Here is an 8,435-nt window from a genome sequence, read left to right as displayed (position 1 = left end):
GCTTTATTATGTTTTTGTATATGTTGGAAACTTCCCAGAGTGGCTGTGGCAACCCAGCCATAATAATAATAATAATAATAATAATAATAATAATAATAATAATAATAATGGAATAGGACATTTCTATTTTCATGGGAGAAATGTTGGAGGGTATAAGACAGGTGTAGGAGACAGCTAGTGCTCAGTAGGTGCAGGAACAACTACAGCTGGAATCAAATAGGCACATTTTGCATATTTATAAAAAGTGGGAAATGGAATAGAAGTCATATGAGAAAAATTAGTAGCGTCACTTAATAGGAGCAGTGCTTGTGGCTGCTAGTTTTCTCAGGGCCCAGGGTTGTTGGGTCATGAGGTTCATTGTGACACTTCCCTCTGCTGGCTCATCGGTCACCAGAGCTCTAGAAGGCCTGGGGATCTCCTATGCTTGGATCATTTTATGCTTGTGAGAGTAGCAGGAAGACATGTAAGCAGGATTTCTTTCAGCATCTAAATTCTTTGATGATAGAGAATTCATCTTGAGCATAGAGGCGTTAGAGAGCACTAACAGTGAGCCCCATTTCTCTTTCTTTTCTAGGCTTTCCAGACTCAGAAAAGTGTTTTCCTGATTGGGAATAAAGAATAGTATTTCCCCTCTCCCAGAGACCTCACCCTCACCCTCAGCATCCCCCTCTGGACCCCTCTTTGAGAGGACACAAAAGGTAAAACCCTTCAGCATATAGATGTTGATTTCAGAATAATATTAGTCCTTAAGGTCTCTGAACTGTCTGAGGCCTATTTTGAGGTTCAGAAAAATAAACATATCACATGTGGCTCTTTGTTTTTCCTGTAGGCTCTGCATACCTCCTCCCTTCCTCATGTGGAGAAAGATGGCGGAAGAGCTCGTTCATTGGAGGAGCTCAAGAAAAGCCCAAGACAACATAAAGGTAATGTCTATTTCCAAGAATATTTTCAGTGTATATAAGAAAGTCTCTCTCACTGCCAGCCTTCTCTTCTTTTCCTTTCAGAAGATCTAATCGTAGAAGACCTTGAAGAAGAGCAGCAAAAGACTGTGAGCAGTGGCTCTTACTCCTAGGTAAGTGCAGTTAGGATTTCACCCTTAGTAAATCAGTTTTTAGCCAGTGGTCATTCATTCTACCCCAGACTTGTTTACTTCCCCCCTCTGCGCTATTTTAGCCTTATGGTTATAAACTGGCCATTCATAAATATGGATTGTATGAATCTAAAAAAATGTATGAATGTGCAAAAGGTCTGAGGTCAAATATACATCCCTAAGGTTACTAAGAAAGGTCTCTCTGTAACTGAGGCCTATTTTAAGGTTCAGAAAAATAAAAATATCCCGTATGGCTCTTTGTGTCGCTGTAGGCTCTGCAGACCTCCTGCCATCCTGATCTGGAGGAAGATGGCAGGAGGAAGAAACGCCCAGGACAATATGAAGGTAATGTCTATTTCCAAGGATATGTTCAGGGTATATAAGAAAGTCCCTAAAACAGTTATAATTCCTAGCCTTCTCTTCTTTCTTTGGGGCGCAAGGGAGCACATTGGCCCAACTGCAGCATGCTCTGGGATACAGCACTCATGGTAAGGCAGCCTTCTGAGAAACAGCTTTTCGGTGAGCAGTGCATGATGTTGTGAACTTCACCTTACAGCGTGAACTGTCAAGGCAGTGGAAGGTATATGCCAGGCCATTACTGACCACACACAAGCAGTTCTTCCTCCGGGGACGAGGGAAGAAGCGCCGCCGCCCCCCGGGGGGGGGGGCAAGGGGTGGAGAGAGCCGAGCCCGAGTCCCTATGCTTTTGTTTTTAACTTGTAATGTTGTTGTTTGGTTTTAGGTTTTTATATTGTAAACTGCTGTGATACATCTTTATGACACAGTGGTATAAAAAGGGGGGAAAAAGCAAAGGAAAAAAATATATATCATGAACCTTAAAGGACAACATTGAGGTATTTGCCTTGGAGTGTGTTGTTCTGCCCTAATTTGGGGTATGTGTGTCAAGATTGCCTGACCTCCAAGCCCAGGAAGTGAGGACTCTTGCTTAGCCTAAGTCAGTAGAAAAATGTAGCCAGAGCCTTTCAACTGGACTCTGTAAAAGTAGTACACTGGTACCTTGGGTTACATACGCTTCAGGTTACATACACTTCAGGTTAAAGACTCCGCTAACCCAGAAATATTACCTCAGGTTAAGAACTTTGCTTCAGGATGAGAACAGAAATCGTGTAGCGGCGGCACAGCGGCAGCAGGAGGCCCCATTAGCTAAAGTGGTGCTTCAGGTTAAGAACAGTCTCAGGTTAAGAACAGACCTCCAGAACGAATTAAGTTCTTAACCTGAGGTACCACTGTATGCTGACACCACTCTTGTTGTCTTCCAGTCTAGGTCAGGAGACACTGCCGATTCAGACAGGCAAGAGCTAAAAGTCCTCTCTGCCCTCTGAGCCACAGACAAATTACACTGTACAGTAGCCATTAACCAAGAAGTCCCAAACACCAGAAGTGGGGACCCAAGCTTTCTAGAATAAAACAGACACAAAATGAATGAGGCAGTGAATATTGACAGTGAATAATAATAAAAAAAAAACCATGAAAAGTACAAAAAAAATACTGTTGGAAAACAGAAATGGTAAAAAAAAACTACAAGTCAGAATAAAACAGCAAAACTTAGTCTAATATAAACCTACAAGGTACATGAACCTACAGCATAGGAACACCTGTGCTCAAGAATCAGGAAAAGGTGTGAAGCACAGAAAAATGGCGTAAGTCAAAATTATATAAAACTGGCCTAACAACCGAACCCGGACTTCCTAGCCAATCAGAAGCTCAGCTAGATAGAACCTTCCAGGATTTGGGAGTACACATTCTCACAGGTTCATAGTTGCTATTAATTAAGCAGGCGGCCATACTGACCTTGAGCTACTAGCCACAAGGAGATAGCACAGGTGTGCTCAGCCCATGATCTCATCCTCATTAGTGAGAGCCGAATTTCTTAACAGAAATCTATTCCTCTGATGCTCACGGCTGGAATAAATCAAACTTTAGTTGTGATGTGGCCTAAGCAAAAGACAGGCTTTTCTTCATGGGGCAGGGGGATATATATTTTTTAACCTTCTAACTATTGGATTCATGTGTTTATAATAATACACCCAGAGCCTGGAGTAATTCTAAACAGTTAAAATTATATTCCTTACATCAGTACAGAACTCAGAATATGTGGACCCTTCTGATAATTGAATTATACACCTGAGACAGAGTATCCGCCCTGAAACCTCTGGCTATAGGACGGAATATAAATTCAATTAATAATGTAATAATAATAATAATATAATAATAATAATAATAATGTTGCAGTATGTTTCAGATAGCTTCTATGAAACACAATGGGTTTCACTTTAAATCCCTCTGGAGACTGCAAACTTTACCCACACATGCAGGCAAAAAGTGATTCAGCCTGATGCCATTATCAGGCAAAGGAATGCAGCTGAGCTGACCAGGAGCTTGTAATTCCAATTTTGGCCTCCAGAAATAGATTCAGGAGACATTTACCCACATTTAGCTAGCTTGGGGTGGGGTCAGGTCTGAGACTGCCCCACCTTGCTGAAGGCTTCAGATCAGCAACTCAAGAGTTTTAGTTCTCTCCTCAGTGTACACTGTGAGGAGAATGCAGGAAGTGTCTAAGAGTATGTACAATATTTGCTTCTTTATCCTGCCGCTTTCTGCTTTGACTTAAGCGTGGCTTCTCTTTCCTTTGTGTTGGGGTAGGTTACGGAATTCTACTTTTAGTATACTCTGTTTAATCTAGGCGCTTTGTTGGGAGAAGGGGGGAGGGGTGTCGTGCCTCTGTTAGCTGTGTTCTTTCCCTCACAGCCTTCTTGACAAATAGCACTTCGCCTCAGCAAAACCCCATTGGTACCGAGTACTGTAAATGGGGTCTAGGCAACTTCCCCTTCTTCCTCCGCTTAACAGAGATGTAAGGCAGAGCTTCCAATGTCAGAATTTTCCTTATCCCTCCGTCTAACTTTGCCAACCTGGCGCCCTCCATCTGCTTTGGACTACAACTACTATCAGCCCCGACCAGCATGCTGCTCTCATTTTTCTCTCGTCCTACCACCGCTGTCTCTGGGGAGTGATTGTTTCAGACTTTTAAGTATAAGTTTGACAGTTTTACTAGCCTCAGAGGAAACCCTTGTGGCAGTATGCAAACTTACTATTTGAGGGAAATCTTTAGTAGCTTGCTCTGAGTAGCTCTTTAAAACGAGGCAAAACACATCAATAATACAATACTGTTTGTCCCTCAGGGCTTTAGGGCCTACACATTTCTAGTTTTTAGTCCTTTAGTGGGAAGATTACATTTTGTGAATTTTCTGGCTTATCTTATTCCCCGCCCCCCATGGCATTCCATGCTGTTTAATTTAGGTCATAACCATTTCTGAGTTCTGTTAATAAATGTAAAACAGAAGAGTTGTGCAGTTCATAACAATGGCCACTGGATGACAGCATAATATTTAAGACAAGCCAGTGCTATACAGTATTCTCCTGTAGAGAACTGTAATGTGATCACATTTTGTCAAAAATGCCTCCTATTGCTGAGGAAGAGAATATAAGTAAGAGAAAGCAAGAATTGCTTTTCCAAACTTGTTTTTAATATCTTCCTTGATTCCCAGGAGAGGACTCCTGGGAAAATGCTCTCTGAATGATATTAGCAAGAAATCTGCATTCTAGTAATCTCTAGAAGTTTGTAAAACTAGAAATCATCTTCCTAGAATTATGCAGTTGCTTTGCTAGTGACCTCAAATAATGGAGGAAGCTGATATTGTAAATGGGTTGAAGAACAGAAATGGTATTCTATGTATGTCCAAGATATTTCAAATACATATAAAGTGTAATTGTAACAAACCCATGTTTGAAAACATGTGCATAATCTGGTACAATTGTTAGAGAACCAGGTTTGGCTGACTAGATTGGAAGCCTGGTTTTCTCTGTGTAATGTATAAAATAACCCTTATAATTGATAACCAACTAAGAAAAAGTATTTGCTTTTATTTTATTTCACAATATTTATATGCCACTTACTAGTACAAAAGACCTCTAAAAGGTTTACAAGACAATATGAAATGTTAATTTTAAATAGCAATAAAGTATTAAAATCAATTTTCATAAACATTTTAAGAGATAAAATCATTAGTGTTAAACTGTAAAAAAAAAAAGGCAAACAGAAAAGAAAAAAGTTAGGTAGCAATATAATGGACATAATCCAATGGTGAAATGAGGAAAAAATGCTAGTTGAAATCTGCTGCTGAGAACTGAGCCAACAGCAGCAGGTGATTCAGGAGAATCTGGCAACTGCCATTGTAAATGATGTTATCTGGGGCCTTGTATTTTCAGTAGAAGAGGAATTGATGATCTGTGACACAGGTTTGTTTATTTTAATTTTAAAACTGATTAACATGTTCTAAAAAAGCACTTGAGCAGAGTGCAGAGACATGTGACTCTTTGGCTAAAAGCCAGGAAAGCAGCAGCAATGGATAGCTTCAAGCTCCTCTTTAAGACTCATGAAGGATGGCACATATTGTAAACAAAAATGCCATAAATATGGCTCTCCTAAAGCCGAATCCAAGGAAAGATCCCATGGCAAACCGCATAGATAGATAGAGGGAGATTTCCCCTCCCTCTCCTTCTTGGAAACTTGACAAATATACTTCTTTTCTGTGGAAGGAATAGGCAACATAGCTCTGCCTAGTGCTTGCTGTTTTATTACAAATCAAGCCTGAGCTTAAGGGACTGTATCTGTAAAAAAATAAAATGAAGTAGCAGTTTATTGTGGTAAAAGACACCCACATAAATTCAAAATTAAAGCTGTAGTGCCCATAATACAAAGAAAATACAAACACATTTCTTAAAAATTTAACAGAAATTGGAGCTATTCAAAGAGAAGTTGATTATGATATAATCTGAACAGAACAATTTCCCAATTACTCTTTTAGATGCATTGCACTGCAGCATCCTTCTGGAACCGTTGTGATTCAGAGAGTTAACAACCAAAGTCAACAGGAAAAGTTGTGATGAAAACAATGATTGGTTCCTGAGTTTGGCGAATCCCTAAATTGCAATCCAGTGTTTGCCTAGAAATCAACATTAAATGTTATTAATGTAAATTGGTTCACATTCTTCCATCTTGAACATTTTCCTTGTTGACCCTTCTAGTCTTGCTGGACGGAAGTTCCGTGCTTTTCAGTCTGAAAGCACAGATCGTTGTTCAGTGATCAGAAGGGAGGGAAAGGGTGTCTGATGTCCATTTCCTCCTTTATATGCCAATTAGGAGCTTAAGCCACTTGCAGTAAAATTCTATACATGTCTGTTGAGAAGTAAGAACCATTACTTTAATGGGGGTTACTCCCAGATAAGTGAATATAGGGTTGCAACCTTAATTTGTTAGAAAAAGAACGTGGTGCAGGAGTGCTGGATGCCCTCAGCCTGCATAGTAACCTATGCTTAGGGGGGGGGGGGGGATTAATTAATGGAACCTGGTTTCTGTTTGTGGATTTCATTGGATTAGGATTCTAAGCTTAAACGTTTTTTTCACTATTCTACCATAAAGTATGAAATATCAAACACTTTCTTTCTCACAGTGTCAGTGCAAAAGTGCTGAATTTTGTTCTAAATTCCAGGTAAGTACTTGCTACATTTCAATATTATAGTCTGAAATTTCTGTTGGCTGTTTATAATCTGGGTAACCTGGAGGCCAAATTAGCATAGAAAACATGTAAAAAGGATGAATGTGGATATAACACTTTCATTTGTTTAACGTAAGCAATTAGGACTGCAATGCATGGGCGTAATCAGGATTTTTGGTGGGAGGGGGTGTCAGGGCTTTTGTGTGGGGAAGGGCTTTGTTGGGTGGGCAGAACCTCAGTTTGCTTATTCTTTGCTTTTTATTGATTTTTATTTATTGGAGGGGGCAGCTGCCCCCCTGCCCCCCTGGCCATGCCCATGCTGTGATGTGAAATTACACTATTCCCGCTTGGAGTGTGAGTTGTGGTAAACTGTTAGGCAGTCAGCAATGTTAATTACTTTTAAACTAACTAGGGTTTCCGCTTAATCCAGTATCTGAAATTATGGTTGGAAACTGGTTTCAGATCTTGAGTTCAATAGGCGCTTTGATTAGCTCTAATCATGGGTAATGTTGTTGCAGTTATTGCAGCTAATGGTAGTTAAATCTGGCAGAAGGAATTTCTGCTTCAGAAGGGCTTGCTCCACATTGCTTAAGCATAGTTTCATCTGCACCACTCAGACTATCCATCTATATTCAAGTATACAAAATACAGAATACTAAAGCAAAGTAGATTAATAACTAGATTAGTAATATGAAATTTCAAATAAATTTACAGTATTTGACTGCCTATTACTGTCTGGAATCCACGGAATAGCTTCCTATGATTGAAATCCATATATCCCATATCTAGTACAGCTGAACAAATTCCAGATATTTGCTTTTGTTAATATGGTTAATTTGGTCATAATTGTTTCACTAATTGTTTGTAAGGAAAGTGACTATATTACACAGTATAATTCTTGGGTATGCTTATAATGTGCAATGTGGTTTTGATGCCATATTCTAAGAGCTGAACCTCCTCGCTGTTTTTCCATGAACACTTTTGCAAGGGCCAAAAAACCTCCCTTTTTGATTTGCATGCCTTGTGAAAATGTTAATATTGATGTAAATTGCCCTTGTGTGCCCTCAGTGGTGTCATTATGCAGTTTTATCTAATTAGTTTTGTTTCATTGTGACATCACCATGGTCAGGATCATCACATCACTAATCCAGGAAAGAGGAAGCAGCCTAGGAAAAAAATATACGGGTACCAAAGAAGTAGCAACCCAGTGAAACAGTACTGGTGACTGAACAGTTTGAAAAAAGCTAAATATGGGTGATATCTAAAGTATTTTAGAAGAGAAATTTATACCCCACAAAATTACTACTTTTAATCCAAAACCTGAAAGTAGATCTCATACAGTACAGCCATTATTGTTTGTGACCGTTTCCCAGTACAGTACCTCAGTTCATTTCAGTATTGCCAAAGTATGACTAAATGCAGTCCCTTCTTGAACGTAGTCCTCTTTACAAAAAAAGGGAAACTTTAAAAATATACATTTGACCTTGATGTGGATTAAAAACTTCATTACCTTAAAACCACTTTCTTTACAGCTACATGATGGGATTGGTGTCCAAAAATGTTCCTAATCCAATACATAATCTCCTTTATTATCTCATCACAGCATTTTATGTAGCTGGTTTTTCATGTAGCTGGACAAATTCATGGGGACAAGGCTATCAATGACCTCTAGTCATGATGACTGCATATTACCTCAACTGTCAGAGTTTGTATGCTTCAGAATACCAGTTCCTGGGAATTGCAGGGGGCCTGTTGTCTAGCTTGCAAGA

The 8,435-nt window shown here is 39.5% G+C and overlaps 1 protein-coding gene across 7 annotated transcripts in view; it reads left to right on the top strand.

Moving 5' to 3' along the window:
• CCDC73 (coiled-coil domain containing 73) overlaps positions 1-8,435 on the top strand; it is a 60,973-nt gene continuing 52,538 nt past the window's right edge. Inside the window, exons 1-3 of one of the 7 annotated variants that reach the window (XM_083724788.1) lie at positions 1-463; positions 575-698; positions 6,622-6,664. The gene's annotated coding sequence lies outside the window, so the exon portion shown is untranslated. The other 6 variants (XM_083724787.1, XM_083724786.1, XM_083724789.1 and 3 more) reach the window with 6 other exon arrangements.

Source organism: Podarcis gaigeae (genome assembly GCF_964106915.1).
Source record: "Podarcis gaigeae genome assembly, chromosome: 1".
Classification (NCBI taxonomy): domain Eukaryota; kingdom Metazoa; phylum Chordata; class Lepidosauria; order Squamata; family Lacertidae; genus Podarcis; species Podarcis gaigeae.
This window is presented reverse-complemented; position numbering and strand designations above follow the sequence as displayed.